The sequence below is a fragment of the Sinocyclocheilus grahami genome, unplaced genomic scaffold (genome assembly GCF_001515645.1).
Source record: "Sinocyclocheilus grahami isolate Dianchi unplaced genomic scaffold, SAMN03320097.WGS_v1.1 scaffold73.1, whole genome shotgun sequence".
Taxonomy (NCBI): domain Eukaryota; kingdom Metazoa; phylum Chordata; class Actinopteri; order Cypriniformes; family Cyprinidae; genus Sinocyclocheilus; species Sinocyclocheilus grahami.
In genome coordinates, this window is record NW_015505252.1 from 1,449,635 (window position 1) to 1,459,587 (window position 9,953).

The following is a 9,953-nucleotide window of genomic DNA, read 5'->3' on the forward strand; positions in this document are numbered from 1 at the left end:
TTTCTAAAATTCCATAAAAGAACCTTTAGTTTCTAAAATACCATAAAAGAACCTTTAAGATCCTAAAATTCCATAAAATAACCTTTGAGCTCCTAAGATGTCATAAATGAACCTTTACATTTCTAAAATTCCATAAAAGAACCTTTAGTTTCTAAAATTCCATAAAAGAACCTTTAAGTTTCTAAAATTCCATAAAAGAACCTTTAGTTTCTAAAATACCATAAAAGAACCTTTAAGATCCTAAAATTCCATAAAATAACCTTTGAGCTCCTAAGATGTCATAAATGAACCTTTACATTTCTAAAATTCCATAAAAGAACCTTTAAATTCCTATATTTCCATAAAATAATCTTTAAGATCCTATGATATCATTAATAAATTCATATGATACTACAAGATAACTTTTAAGTTCCTCTGATGTCATAATGCAATTTCAAAAAGTTCTCATGATGCTATAAAAGAACCTTAAACTTCATATGATTCCACAAAAGAATCTTAAAGTTCATACGCTATAAAATAATCTTTCAGTTCCGATGATGTTATAAAACATTACATTAACATTTTATTCAGCAGAACTTAAGTTCATTTTAAAAACTTGAAATTGTTATGATGCCATGAGAGAGAAGCAGTCATTTTGGCTTCTAATGCAATGATATTCAGATATGAAGTGTGACTAAGTGGGGAAATTAGGGTTTTTGTGTTTTGATCAGCTGACTGGAGTCTAATCTACATGATTTTGACTGTTCAGGAGCTACCAATGACTGAAATACTGCATGAAAGTTCTTCAGAAGAGGAACACTATCTGTAAAACAGAGCACAGTGAGAATAAGGGAGGAACCGATCTTAGATATTCACAGGCTATAAATATTCCCTGGCGCAGAGATCAGAGGCAGGAGTCTGGACTGTGATGTCCAAACGCAGGTGCTGTGAGAAAGCCTTTAACCTTGATGAGACTGGATTGTTTTCAGTGAGTGGTGGTCATCATGTGTGTGTGTGGTCGAGTGTGTGCCATCGTGGGGATCATTAACACTGTGTGTGGGTGTGTGTGTGTGTGCGCGCACACAAGCAGGAATCTTCCGTTTCTTTCTGAATATAAATAAATCTCACACACAGTGGGCGATCAGGTTTAGGGGTGGCTTATATTACGGCCCATCCTTCCTCACGACACGAGCAGAGTTTCAGATGAACAGCAATAAAACAAACTGACAAAAACTGAAACCAGCTTAAAGATTCGGTTTCTGTCAACATTTCTGGATTCAGTATCTATCTGTCGTGCAAAACAGGGATTTTCTTGCCGTTTTATAACAAAAGAGCCTCATTTACTGTGACATAATCTCACATTCACAACTCTCTATCCAATCCACACAGAAATTTACTGAAAATTAACTACAGTAATTACTGCAGGTAAAAAAACTAAACGATGCACATTGTGATACGTCACAATTCAATAGACTTCAATGCATTATATGTTATTATATTTAAAATGTATTTATACATTATTTATTTAAAAACATTAACATATTACAATATATATACTGTATATACAGTATATGACAAATAATGGGGTGTAACGGTTCACAAAATTCACGGTTCGGTTCAACACAGTGGTGTCACGGTTTGTTCGGTACGGGGGTAATTGGTTATGTCGCAATGTTGGAAATATTTCTGTTTTAAACCATGAAGGCGGGCCAATGGATATATCACACAAGCAGTGTGCAAACTTTGCGCAAGAGTTATGCCGGTGAACAAAAACGGAATGACGGAGCTTTCTGCATCTGACACCGCATATTCTCTCAGAGACGACGAGACTAATCTACTTTGCTGATAACGGTATATAGCTAACTGTTTTTATTTATTCCCTTAATATTTCTAATATTACATAGTGAAAACAAATGAGAAAAAAACATATTTCGTGTTAAACAGGTTGTTTTTGAAAGTCGGTGCTTGAAATAAAAGCTTTTTATTTCATTGATTTTTATTGATGACTGAAGTGTTAATATTTTAATCATATAATTCATTGTATAGACCTGTTTTAAAATACCTTTTTTAAAACATTTTAATTGAGTAAAAATAAAGCCTAATCTTTTGTTATCCTCGTAGCACGTCAGTTATTTGGTAATTATTGTGGGGCAAATTAATTGTAATTTTAATTTAATAATAAAAGTAACTTCATAATAATAATAATAATAATAATAGGCCTAATAAAAATAAGAACAGGCCTACATTAATTGGAAATGCCAAAAGGGCTGGGCGATATAGCTAAAAAATTTACCAACGATATAATATTTCATATCGTTCGGTATCAATAATTATTGACATTTTTATAATCTTTTTTAAAACAAAAAGCAATAGATTTTTTTTTTACATTTAACCACTGTATTTATAATTAATAAAATTTGAGACAAACAACAAATATTTTTAGTTTTAACAATCAAACACAATAAAAATTAAACAAATATCTAATTTCTAATGTTTTATATGCAGATTAAATAGGTCTTTATTGTATAGGTCTAATTGTCTCCCGAGGCCACAGGAGGGCGCAATGAGCAAAATAATGCAGCGCATTTAAATTGTCAACGCAAGGAAGTAACTATAAAAACGTGCATTACGTCTAAATCAAATATAATTTCGTAAATTGCATAAACAATTATGAACAAAACAGCATCATGTATTTATGCATTGCTTAATACAAAGAGCCGAAGCGCCATTCACTCAGATTGCATTTAAAAACATACGAGACGCAGTGAAAAGGAATAAACCTCCACAAATTCGCGACGTGTTTTCTAAAAGTTTAAACTGTTTTAACTTTGCAAGGCTACATGTCTTTCATGAGACGTGAGTGCAGTAGTCATATTTGTCCGTCTAAAAAAATGCTCTGAATATGCGTTCTGTGTGAATGGCTTGGTTTCGGTTTTCACCTAATCAAGATCTTCTCTGCATTGAGCTTCTATATTTCTCTAATATTTTGAATGCATAACACAACAGCGGCGCATCTCGTGGGCTAGACTAACAAAACATTAAAATGCAACATCACATACATCATCACCGCATCTCGCACGCCACTCATGACGCTCCCAGACGCACACTTAACATTCAAATGCAAAGGTTAATTTTAAATTCGACTAATATAAATTTTTTATTCACAATCTCCTCATCACAGGCAGGCACAGCACTCATTTCAGCATGTGTTCGTGTTTGTGTGTGCTGTCTGCGTCACTCATAGTACGTGCCTATATCGTGCGCTATATCGAACATTTTTTCTATCGTTATCAAAGAAGGCGTACCGTCGATAAACATCGATACCGTTTTATCGCCCAGGCCTATGCCAAATATCTTAATATTGCCAACAATTTATGTTTTTTACAATATCTCTGGCTATTGTCGATACAAGATCATTGTCTTTAGACGCAACTCAGCAAGGGGAGGTTATTGCGGGGCCTTTCGCAGTGCGTGTCCTGCGTGCCCGTCCGCTAACATTACGCCACGGGGCAGACAGCACGTTGCCCGTTACGTGGTTTGGGCTGCCTTATTGAGCGCAGTGGCACTGAGAACATAATATTTCACACACTTTATGCGGTTTTATTTTCCAAATGTAATCGGATTAGTTTAATGAATCGAATCGTTCGGTTTGTAACGCTTACCGAACCAAAAGCCTCGTACCGAACGGTTCAATACGAATACGTGTATTGTTACACCCCTAATATATATATGTGTATATATATGTGTGTGTGTATATATATATATATATATATGTTATATATATATATATATATATATATATATATATATATATATATATATATATATATATATATATATATATATATATATAAAATATTGTTTCTTATTTTCATATGCATTTAAATAAGGTTGGATATAATAATAATAATAATAATACTACATGTATATTTATATATAAATAGTCTAATTCAAAGTGTCAATGAAGACAAAAAATGGTCACAAAAACTAAATGAATTGCTATTTAAATTGACTGTTATTTATGTTGTTATTAATGCAAGAAACCCTAACAACATTACATATGGAAAAACATAAATGCCACAAATGTTTAGAATGACCCGTTTTAAATTACGAAGACTTAAAATGAACTCAAACACCATTGCAGATAATTAAAGAAAAAGTCTCAAAAGAAAAACGGTCTCACAGAGAGCTGACAGTGAATAAATCCGCTCACGGTGGGCCGCGGTGAAGCAGCTCCACAAACACAGCGGTTTTATTGTATGATACATCAGTCTGTTTCCTGTTAATCACGGTGCCTTTTTCTACCCTGACGAGTCTTTAAAACAAGAGTAAAACCCCATGACGCTCTTCACTGTCACACTCCATGCTCAGTATTGTAACGCGGCACCATCTTTAGCATGGCAGCGATTTCACGCTCGGATTTAAGGTTCAGGATGGACAAAAAGCCCTTCTGGGCTCTTTTGTGAAAACTCCCAGCATCCTCCGGCTCTTCCAGCACCTCCGCAGTGTTCGACTGGGACTTGGCAAACATGAGAGTAAATGCTCATTTTGACAGCCAGACACTGATACGTTTCATTCCAGACTTCTGACGACCCACAATGCAATGAATTCTGGCCAAGAACTGCTCGTCAGTTTAAATACTGACGTCTCACTAACAATAAACTATCGCATGAGGATTACAGCTCGCTCCGATGAACACAACGGCTCTCAGCACATCTCTGGACTCTGGATCGAGTTCCACTGAAGAATGCGCTGCAAATCTCTCTCAACTCAGATCCAGAACATGAACTGGGCGAGAGACTACAATCCAAACCTGCTGATTATGTTGAGCTGAGGTGAGCTGGTGCTTTTCTTTAAGTGATTTCAGCTGCTGGACCAAAAAAACAGATATAAAAAAAAAATCTCACAGTACACTGTACAAGTACATTGAAGGACTTAAGCCATATCTAGAGACCAGAAGATCATGAGGGTGAAGGAATCTTTTCATGCTAGACGGGAAAAAAAAAAAAAAAACTTGCAATCACCTAGCAACCATTCAGAACACCCTATCATTGTGGCGATGAGTTTTGCATGGGCAATACAACTCATATGTTCTTTAAAAGATGTAAATAAAAGATAAATAAAATAAATGCATATAAATAAATAAACAAAAGTAAGTAAAATAATTAAAATAAACAATAAAATAAAATTAACTAGATAAATATGAATATTTCATAAAAATTATATATATATAAATATATATATATATATATATAAAAAATAAATTTATATTTAATTAAAATAAATATAAATAAATTAAATATAAATGCTGAACGCAGAGAATTAAATATAAATAAATTAAATAACAATAAAAGTAAATAAAATAATTAAAATAAACCATAATTAAATTAAATTATAAATAAATAGCTATTATAGTAAAAGAAAAAAAATTGTACATGAAGAAAAAAATTAGCCAAAATAAATTAAAAAAAATTACTTTGTCCGCTGTTTGTCAAAGCAAAATTTTTTTTATTTTCATTAAGTTTAACTTAATGTACTAAAATAACTCAAACTGAAATAAATAAACATTATAAACATTTGAGAAAACACAATTAGTAAAAATTCTACCAAAATTAAAATGAAAGAAAAATTATTATAAAAGGAAATTATAAAAATAAAAACATTCAAAATAAGGAAATTACTGATACTAAAATAACATCGCTGTTAGCATAGTATTGGTTAACTCATCAATAACATAATAATGTCACTTTATTAGAGTGATCAAGCACAAGCAGGATATATGAGAGGAGAGAGAGACAGAGGAAACTGAGGCCTCACAAAAACAAACTCAAACACACATCACGGAATAAAAGGCAAAGAACCATGAAGCCAGACAGAAAAGATTAAACAAACACACTCTGTGGACTTTTGCAAATGAAGAAAAGAAGGTAAACTGCAGGAAAAGTGAGGGAAAGAAATCTCAACACAACCCAGGAGAAAAAAAAAACTTGGGGTGGACAAGCAGGATTTCCAACTCAAGCAGAAGATCAAAATGAGGACAAAGAAACATGCAGCAGGTTTAAAGCGACAGGAGGGTCCGTTCGTCAGGTTCATGCAGCTCAGCCAATGAGAGCGAGCGAAAGCCCCAAAGCACACGGGACAGAGGAGGGATTTCTGACCTGTAACTCTCCCACGACGCTCGACTACACCTGAAGATCCGTCCTTCAGAGAGAATTACAAAAGCTGCCGGCTGAAGAGAGACACAGAGATGAGGAGAGGGTTATCATGGAGTCACACACTGACTGATGAATGTTAAAGAGTGAAATCACACAGAAGTAGTGGAAATACACAGAGACAACTCACATGAGAGCATATGAATAACAGCATATAAACACAGATGCTTATTTCTCGGGATGCACAATCTATAAAATACTAGAACTTATTTTAAACCGATATGATGCTAAATATTATTGGCATTGGTCAGATATTAAATCATATCAATTCTAAACTATATTTCCAAACCATTATGTACACTGAAAGAATTTAATTGCCTGTTTTAGGGACTTAATAACATCTTAACAGTCATAAAACACTCAAGTGGACAAAAAATTTAATTTTTTTTTTTTTTTTTTTTTTTTTTTTAAGGCAAGTGGTTGCAAGCAATTTATTTTAGCTATATTTAAATAAACAAATTTAGTTGACTAACTTTAAATTTTTTTTTTAAATGTAGCTAAAATAAATGGTTTGCAACCACTTACCTTAAAAAAAAATTAGTATAATTTTTTTCAGAGCAGTTATCCATCTTTATCTACTTAAGAAACAATATAGCATTGTCCCGTTTGTCAACTGAAACAAAAACAAAAAGCTAAATGTCACATTCATCATTTATATAATATTAATATTACAATTTACAATATATATGACGATATATTTAAAATATTTCATAGGTTGAAATATCTAAAATATATCAAATATTAACAGTGCTTTTTAAAACTATTAGCAAGTTGATTATTATTGCCATTGTACTGATATTATAAGCATATCAGGACATATGTATTTGTAAAGCAATAAACAGTAATCCATCTTCATCTACTGAAGAAACAGTAAACATTGCATTTTTACATAAATAAATAAATACATTTAAAAAAAACAACAACAATATATATACACACATATACACATATATATGTGTGTATGTATGTATGTGTGTGTGTGTGTGTGTGTGTGTGTGTGTGTGTGTGTATGTTTTGACTTGGAGTTAATAATTAAACCTTTATAGTGAAAATAAATGCAGCTGTACAGAAAGATCTGGATGTGGCACTGAGGGCAGATTGGTGAGGTTTTATATCAATGGCTTTAATTGCCTGTTTTAGGGACTTAATAACATCTCTACTGTGTTCTTGATTAGTTCTGGTTCTGGTTAATATCACCAAGATCATTAACCTTTGCAGAAGAAACAATCAGCAATACACTTTAATGTAGGTCAGAGAGAAAGCGCTCAAGCGTCTGTTAACGGGACTGAGTCGAGGGGTGAATAAACCAACCAGAGACAATCACAGCAAGTCATGCGGACGTAATGCCAGCGCACACAAACACACAGGCCCCTTCCCAATTACCCATTATGCTGCATGCTAATTTCTTCCTGATGTCAGTCTAAATTTGATTCAGCGCTTCATTTGAGTGATGCATCCTCACAAACGTCTGTCCGTCCGGTCTGAGAAGAGTCGCATATATCAGCATTAACCTCAGATGGCTCAATGGGTCAGTAGAGGAACACAACAAACTGAGAAACTTGTTTTGGAAAATGGGGTTTAAATATGAGATGATATTTAGGTGTAATGAACTCAGACCTCATTAGCTTAGCATCAGAGCTACTAAAAAGCTACTTCTTCCAACAAACTGCACATCACAGTTTATATACAGTCATAATTAAGTCATCAAAAGGATTATATCAATTCAGTTACATTAATATGCTGCAACAACAACAATAATAATAATAATAATAATTATTATTATTATTACTACATTTTATTTTGTTTGATTTTATTTACCAATTATAATTGTATAGCTTCTTTCATACATAAAATGCAGCACAAAGTGCTTCTCAGGAAGGCATTTATAATAGAGAAAAATAAGAATTAACAAGAAAATGAATAGAAAATAAATGTGGAAAATAAAAAAAAAAGAATATTTTCAAATAAATACATTTAGAATTCATTAAAATAAATATGTAAATAATTAAATAAATTAATAGTATCACTCCTTTTGTACATGAAATAAAAGTAATTCACAGGTAGGCACCTAAAAAAGACAGAAAAATAGTAATAAACAAGATAAATATAGAAAATAAATATGAAATATATAAATTACAAGAAACAATTTTCTAATTAAGAAAAAAATTATATAACACTTATTTGTATAGCACTGCTTCAGGGTGACAAAAAACAGAAACATTTTAAATAAAACACAAATAAAAATAAATAAGTAAATAACAAAAAAAACATTAAAAAAAGGCTCTACTGAACCGAGGCCATCCTTTGCCTTGTGAGTCCCCGCTGATCAGAAGGGATTAATTAACGTTCGCTCTCTGGTCAACAAAACTTTTATCTTGCACGACTTTTTTACTTCAAAGGATGTGGATTTTATGTTTTTGACGGAAACTTGGGTTAAAGAGGGAGACTTTAGTCCCTTTTCTGAACTTGTTCCTCAGGATTGCACCTTTTCAGGACTTGCAGCTGTTTTTAAATGAAAGTTTATTACACGTACCATTACGACTGGTGTCTACTCGAGCTTCGAGGTACAGCTTCTTCAAATAGATTTGGTACGTCCAGTTCTCGGTGTTAAAATCTATTGCCCACCGCGTATTAACAATGCCTTTCTAAATGAATTTAGAAAACTGATTCCACGGTTTGATTACATCTTAGTGTTGGGTGATTTTAATATCCATTTATGTTGCCCCACTAAACCCCTCGTAACTGAATTTAAAAATCTTATTGATTCATTTGATTTTGTGCAGTGGGTGCAAGAGCCTACTCATCCTCATGGTCACACGTTGGACTTCTTTCATATGGATTCCAAATATCGGACATTGAAATCAGTGAAACCTGTTTTTCTGACCACAGACTGGTACTTTTTTCCTCTCATTTTCCCGATCCAGTAGTTGCTACACCTTCAGTGACTCGTTTGAATTATTTCTCCACTCAGTCATGCGAGAGATTTGCGGCCTCTTATGCTATAACTGATCCACCTTTGCCTGAACTGTTCTCTCCTATGCAGGATGTGAACAGACTTTTAATTGCTTTAATCAAAAATGTTTGTCTACTCTGAATCTTATTGCTCCGTTAAAACCCAAACATATTGTTATTAAACCCCAGCCATGGCTTAATGATTCAACTCGCTTCCTCAGAAAGGCTTGCAGAAGAGCAGAGCGAAAATGGTGCAAGGATAAGTTACAGGTCTCATATGAAATGTGGAGATTCCTTATATGTGTATCAGAGAGCTGATAAAGCCGCCAAGTCCAAATATCTATCGGAGTTTATTGGTGACAATTTACACAGACCTAAGACCCTCTTCTCTGTTACTGATTCTCAGTCGAGAATCGCTGGGGATTGCTCAGTCCCCTTCAAATTTTAAAGGGGTCATATGATGTTGCTAAAAAGAACATTATTTTGTGTATTTGGTGTAATGAAATGTGTTTATGCGGTTTAAAGTAAAAAAAACACATTATTTTCCACATACTGTACATTATTGTTTCTCCTCTATGCCCCGCCTTTTTGAAACGCGTCGATTTTTACAAAGCTCATCGGTCTGAAAAAGCGAGGTGAGCTGTGATTGGCCAGCTATCCAGTGCGTTGTGATTGGCCGAATACCTCAAGCGTGAGAAGGAAATTTTACGCCCTTACCATACTGTGATGCCGTGTCCCGCCCAGGCGACGAGACAAAAACATTAAAACCCATTATAAACGAGGCATTTGTTGCATCCAGTGGGGACATAA

The 9,953-nt window shown here is 33.6% G+C and overlaps 1 protein-coding gene across 2 annotated transcripts in view; it reads right to left on the reverse strand.

Moving 5' to 3' along the window:
- LOC107585662 (semaphorin-4D-like) overlaps positions 1 to 9,953 on the reverse strand; it is a 53,729-nt gene that overhangs the window by 36,568 nt on the left and 7,208 nt on the right. Inside the window, exon 2 of one of the 2 annotated variants that reach the window (XM_016272776.1) lies at positions 6,138 to 6,208. The exons of the other annotated variant lie outside the window; for it this stretch is intronic. The gene's annotated coding sequence lies outside the window, so the exon portion shown is untranslated. The remainder of the gene's footprint in view (positions 1 to 6,137; positions 6,209 to 9,953) is intronic. 2 annotated transcript variants of the gene reach the window in all.